The sequence below is a fragment of the Panicum virgatum genome, chromosome 3K, assembly GCF_016808335.1.
Source record: "Panicum virgatum strain AP13 chromosome 3K, P.virgatum_v5, whole genome shotgun sequence".
In the NCBI taxonomy this organism is placed as follows: Eukaryota; Viridiplantae; Streptophyta; class Magnoliopsida; order Poales; family Poaceae; genus Panicum; species Panicum virgatum.
Window position 1 is genome coordinate 23,624,348 of NC_053138.1, and position 6,554 is coordinate 23,630,901.

The 6,554-nt window shown below is 45.3% G+C and overlaps 1 long non-coding RNA gene across 1 annotated transcript; it reads right to left on the minus strand.

Annotated features, from left to right (window-relative positions):
* Positions 1–4,789: 4,789 nt before the first annotated feature.
* LOC120701340 lies at positions 4,790–5,350 on the minus strand. Its single transcript, XR_005686051.1, has 3 exons — positions 5,216–5,350; positions 5,057–5,132; positions 4,790–4,953 (listed from the first exon to the last, which is right to left on the minus strand). It is a non-coding gene; the product is annotated as an uncharacterized LOC120701340 (long non-coding RNA).
* Positions 5,351–6,554: the final 1,204 nt, after the last annotated feature.

The following is a 6,554-nucleotide window of genomic DNA, read 5'->3' on the forward strand; positions in this document are numbered from 1 at the left end:
GGGGTTCCCCTCGGGAGGCCGAAGATGACGATTGATCGCGTAGGAGCACAAGACTGAAGACCACAACCTGCGAAGCATCAAGGGGTTCACCTTCAGGAGGCCGAAGGTGACGATCGATCGCGCAGAAACACAAGCCTGAAGACCAAAACCTGCGAAGGCTCTCGAGACCCGAAGGGTATTGAGTGCGGAATACAACCCAGACGAAGGTCTTCAAGAGTATGCGTGCGTGTGAAATGTGAATACGTGAAAAGGTCGAATTTGTGCGCCTCTCACCTTGTAATTTTATCCAAAAACCATCTGTAAGTGAGTTGTAAATGAGTTGGAAAAGGACAATTCAGGGATGTCTAGCCGATGACCAGAGGTATAAATAGCCCTCCATTGCCACAGTGTAAAGGGTTGAATTTTCTGGTTATTACTGGAGAATTAAGTGCCTACTTTTATTGTCATTTTTATACTGTTCATGCTCCCTATTTGGACATCTAAGAAGCAAACATTCCAACAACAGCTTTCATACTATTCATGCTAAACAGACACGTAAGAAGAAGCAAAATCCCAAACACTCCCCCGCCAGCTCGTTCGGTCGGCACTGCCGACCAGTTTCCGCTACAAAAAAACAACAACGAAGGGAAAAAATGCAAGCGTCGCGTCACCGTCTGCCGCGAGGAAAATTTAAAGGCCATTCCGTTTCGGCACCGCCTGTAAAAGAGTTTACTATTGCAGAGTCCACTTAGTAGTATTTGGTACTGATGCGTGTACTTACCCGTTAATTAAATTGTTTTTTTGAACTACCGTTAATTAAATTGTGGCGTCTTCCTCTCAGAAAAAGAAAACGAACAGAAAATCGACGCATATATTCTAGCCCTCTGGCGGCGCTGCGTTTGCTGACCGCGCGACTGCTGCCGCCGCGCATGCGCGGTGTAAAAACGGCAGCAGAGCGGTCACGGGGGCGGCAGGGGCAGGCGCAGCAGGCCGGCAGAGCTGCCGAGCTGCTGGGTGCGGTCAGCGCGGCGCTCCGGCAACTCAGGGCGGCAGTGCGTTTCTTTCTCCGTCGCGGTGTGGCCGCGAGTCTTCGCTGCGGCGGCGAGCGATGATTAACAAAGAGCTGGCCGGGGCGCGGCCCAGGGAAAAGGAGGAAGCCCCCGCCGTGCCGCGCGCAGCGGGACTCGGGTGGGGGCGTGCAGGCCGGCCTGGAGACAAACGCCCACCCGAACCGAAACCCCTCCCGATGCTTTCAAACTTTCGGGAGTCGTCTTTGTTTGCGCATCCCCTCCTACCACACTCTGTCTCCTTGGAACTTCTTCCAGGCCAGACAATGGACACGCAGGACGCAGCTGTGAGCCTCTCTGTGTCCTTCCGGTGCGAAACAAAACAAAAGCCCCGCCACTAGCGTTGCCGTATCTTTTGCGGACTGCGGTCGTTCGGGCCTGTCGAACGCTCCGGGCGGGCCCTGCTGCTCGTCCCCGGCCACTCGAAACCACCACAAGCCCTGCCTCTTTTTTTTTCAAAAAGATTAGGCTCTCAAGTTGCGTCGCGTGGTGAAGTCCAGCAAGGGGTTGTGGCCTGTGGGTATCCAAAGCGGCGGCGCTCAGATATTTTTCCGGGGTAAACTAGGGACGAAATCGGCGGCGCTCGTATCGCACGAAAACCCTCTGTACTGATAAGTACGATAGCGGACGTCGCTCTTGACCTAAAAAATAAAAAAAGAAACGGGGCGTCGGCGCGTCGCTCTCGCCCGGCGCGTCACGGCTTCGCGACGAGCGCGGGCCAGTGGCCGGCCGACACGCGAGCGCGCGCATGATTTGGACTCCAGACCCGCGCTTCGCCAGAGTCTCACCATCATCGCCGCCATCGACGTAATCGAGGGCACTTGCATCTGAGTAACACGGCTTCACGAGCAGTGCAGTACTACGCATGGGCGGTTCCCTTCCTTCCTAGGAGCAGTATATTCTTGCGGACACTTGTTCACGGGATAACATGAAGAGGCGTCCGACCACCGCTGAGTCCTTTTCCGGCGGTAAAACAGAGAGCCAAGATTATGAAAAGAAAAAACCAAACACTGAGAGCCAAGCACGCTGGTAAAATTCGACGGCTGAAGTGAGCGCGCTGCCAGAACCAGAACCGGGCACGACGACGACGACTCCGCCGGTCCACGATGGCTGGGGTTTTGAGTTTTGACAGCAGCTGCCTCCGCCCCCACACGGCCCACGACCACGCCGCGCCGCTGGAGTGAACGGGAACGCGTGACGGGCCAGCGCGGCCGGGGGGCCCGTAACGACAGCGACCAGGGGTCGGGCGGCCGCTGCGAGAATCTCCGGCGCGGTGTCGTGCGCCGGCCGGCCGCGCGGAGATTCACAGGAATCCACGGCCCGAGGGGATGGCAGGTCGGACCAGCGCCCGAATCTGCCAGGTGGGCCCCCTCGTTGGCTCGGCCGCGCCGCTCTTATCCAATCCGGCAATCCGCTGATGAGGCCAGGGGCGAGGGGACTCCGGTAATCCGGCCGTTCCCGTACGCCACTCCCAGCACGCGTTGCTGCAACAATTGTACTGGCTCCGTCTACCACTGTACTGCTGCGCCCACCCACAAAAACTCCAGAGGAAACTGTTTTGCCATGTCAGCAAGCTCCGACAGGCCCGTCGCACCAAGTCGCGAGATGACCTGGCAAAAGTCCGGATGCTGGAATTCGGTCGTACGGCGTTCAAAACGCGACAACAAATTCAAATTGCCGGAGCGTATAGAGCGCGGGAAAAATATCATGGCGTCGCAAGTCGCAACGAGGGAGCAGCGAGCGAGCGTTTGCACGCAAAGGACGTCCCGAAATTTAAAAACACGACCTACAAAACTTGACCGCCCCCGCACGATCCGCCAAGCGGTGAGCGCGCCTTCGCCGGCCCAGCGCGCCGTCGTGCTTACCAGGCAACCGGGGCCTTGTTTGTTCTTGCTCACCCGGATCCGTTTCCTCCGGACACCACACCAGGGTTAAATAAACCGACCGGTCCGGTCAAACCAGCGCGGTCCGGTAGCAGTTTACCGGACCGATTTGACCGAAAACTGGTTAAATTCAAAATCAAATTCAAAATCGCATGTTCAATCGGTTCCGATCGGTTTACCGGTCGGTTTAACTGGTAACCGGTCGGTTTGATTGGTAACCGGCCAAATTCAATTTTTTTTGTTTAAATTCAAATGCCCGCAAAGTATACTAAATAAATATTTGTATAATATATTTTAGCCTAAATAAATCCTCCAACCCTCTTTTGTACTACTTTTACATTGTATTTGTATACTTTTGTATGCACATTTTTTTATTTAACTTCAAATCCCCGCAAACTATACTAAACTATAAATGTGCCCCTATAAAGGTGCCCGTGCTAACGCCACGGTTAATTTCAGACTTACGCGCACCAAACAACACATCATTTATAGTCGAATCTGATAAATATATGTTTCACACAAAGGATAGAGCTATTACGTTGATTACATAACACACATCCAAAGAGTAAAATCACAATTTTATGGGATCATAAGACGATTGAGAATTTCTTGAATGTCTTCAGAAATATGATCTTTAGCTTCATTGCCTTTGAACTTGAATAGATCAATTAAAAACTGGTTCCTTAATGTATCTCCATTCTGTACATGCATTATCAAGATAAATATTAGAAAGCATGGGTAGAAAATAAATGTAGCACAAAACTTAAGAGCCGAATAGTTACCGTGGAAATTAATGGCAAGTGTTCACCATTCCAATTGTGCATGAAATTGATAACCAAATAGCCCGATATGTTTCTACAAAATAACACATTGTTAACTCTATGAAGGCAAGCTGATTTCGTGAGTAGATTAGAAGTTTTAGTTAACAACTTACCAGTCATCCAATTTTGGAACTGATTTTGGTAATATCCGACGCCACACATAAATATCATCATTCCAAGCAGGATAGGCCACTTGCATCGCTAGTTTCAGATTGTTGGCAATGTTTTTTATCTTGTGAACATAGTACAATGTTGGCTCAGAACCCTTAAAAGTGTGAGGTATGGGCATTGGGTCCAATATAGATATAGTTCGAGATTTCATATCAAGTGAGAATAATATGAAATGTCAAAGAAAAGAATATGGCAATAGAATCTGCGAATAGCAGTCCATGTGAGAAAAATAAATGTATCATTCTTCTTCTTAGAGATAGTGTGAGAAACATACAATGCTATAGTGTGAAATGCGATACTCCATTTGAGGCCACGGGATCAAATAATCTTGCCAACTTTTCCACATCAAATGTCACGCGCAGTTGTGGATCTCAATAGAAATCCGAGATGGACTGTTTTGTCAAGCACATAGATAATAATTAGGATATTGAATAAATGTTGTATAATGTATATCCCACGAGTCTAAGTACTTACAAAGAATTGCAGGTCCATGTAGTGGAATATTCCTTCATCATCATCTAGATATATGTGAGCCTCATCGCATGCAAACATCCTAACGGCCATGTTGAAGCAATCTTTATCCAATATTTCTTTAAGTTTTTTGAGATTTATAGATATAGGGTATGGAATATTGCTTCGAATCCACTCTTTCCTATAAAAATGGTTATTAACTGTTAGTTTAAACAGTCACAATGAACTAAAACAAAGATTATATAATATTATAAGGAAAAGAGCTTACTGCAAAGATTCTGCATCGTCTACTGACTTGATGTACATTAAAACTGCATGCAATAATTCTAGTTTGTTCATAGATGATATTCCAGTACACAGATATGCATCAGAACGAATATCTTCAGTTACACCAGGTAGACTTTGAATTAGTTCAACGTCACTTGGATCAATAACTTCAACATCACTCGGAGTACCCATGGCTTCTTCTGTTTCTTCAGAATCTTCAAATCCTTTCCTCGTGTTGAATCTAGAGTCCCACAATATCGCTGCTAACTTAGGTCTGAAATTTGTGATATCTTCCTGCAGAACGATTATTATGTACATGATTTAGAGTGTTACCTAAGTAATTATTATATCACAATATATTATAGTTGTTTATAAGTAACAAACAACTCAGAGATACCTGAGTTAAAGGATCAGATAGACGCGATCCAGTCCAGTACTCCATAAAGTTTATCATCCACAGACCACATGATGACCTGCAAGCATTAGCAAAGGAATTATTCTAAACTGTAACAAATGTAAGAACTGCTTTTTATATTAGGGAAATGATGAATTGTACCCGTCGGTTTGCATAGGACTGTGTATCTTCTCTCTAACAGACCAATTTATAACATCAAGACACCGCCACTTCTGCTGGTTAAGTTGTTTATGTTGGGCTGCGATTTTTATGTGTCTATGTAGTCCAATAATCTAATTTTGATAGAGATGTTGCATCGATGGGTTAGTCAAAAAAGATTATATATTGAACAATTATAAAATAGTACTCTTATTTTCTTCAAAAGTAATTCATACTAACCGTGGTTTTTAGCTCGACACGATCCATTTTTCCCAATAAATCGAGGACTTGTATCTCTCGCTCGTGGGCATTCACAACTGCCAAGTACCAGTGGAACCTTGCTATGTTAATTGGAAAGAAGACCTGCAAAAAGAAAAATTGAATTATTTGTAAGTTATTATCTCCAGTGATCTATATATTGTCATTGGTCCAAATAATTATCCACCCTCATCCTAATTGTATCCTCATGCGTATACTGAAACTCATCCTCCTTCATTTTTCCATCTTTATGAAGTAGGTTGGAAATGTAAGAGTTCTCTAGGAAGACTTTTCCACCATCTCTCTTAAGTTGGTGCTCTTCACCTCTCATGCAGTGAATATAAGAATTTAATACCTGTATCCCCTTGCACAAATGCAAATATACATAGTAAATAAGTCGACCATGTTTAAATATATATATACTTGCACATATATATACTTACATCGTCAAGCACTTGCCAATCATCATGGAAAAGACATTCCATATGTGATCTACAGACCCATTCGCCTTCGATTTCCACCATAATTTTTTCCCAGGTTTTGATCCTATTATGTATTCAACAATCTGAATATCTTATGCGCCACAAATATAGTCTACGAAGAATATTTTTTCCCCTTCAATAAAAATACTTATTTTGATGAAAAAATAAACAATAAAGTATGATGCTGAAATTAGTACCTTGCGGGACTACTTGATGTATGTGTGCGTTCTTTGGTTTGTTGTGTCGGGAAGAGTTAGTTGTAACTTGTGGGACTACTTGTACCAAAGTGTGAGGATGGTCGCTCTCCATACAATAGACACCATTGTTATTTCCTTTATCTTCCTCTGTCCCAGATATTTTTATGAGTTTATTGAAATGCAAAGCTGGAATAGAAACAATATATATAACAATCCATCCATGACAATCCATCATCGGCAGTAGGGTGGGTAGGCTGGAATAAGTGGGGGTCGAAATCGTCCTCATCCAGTTGGCCCCTCCCCTGGTCTTTATATATATATAACAATCCAAAAATAAGACGTACAATTACTGAACTTTAAATGTTCTGGTAACGCTAAATTTAGTGTGTATTCGCTAACCCTGGT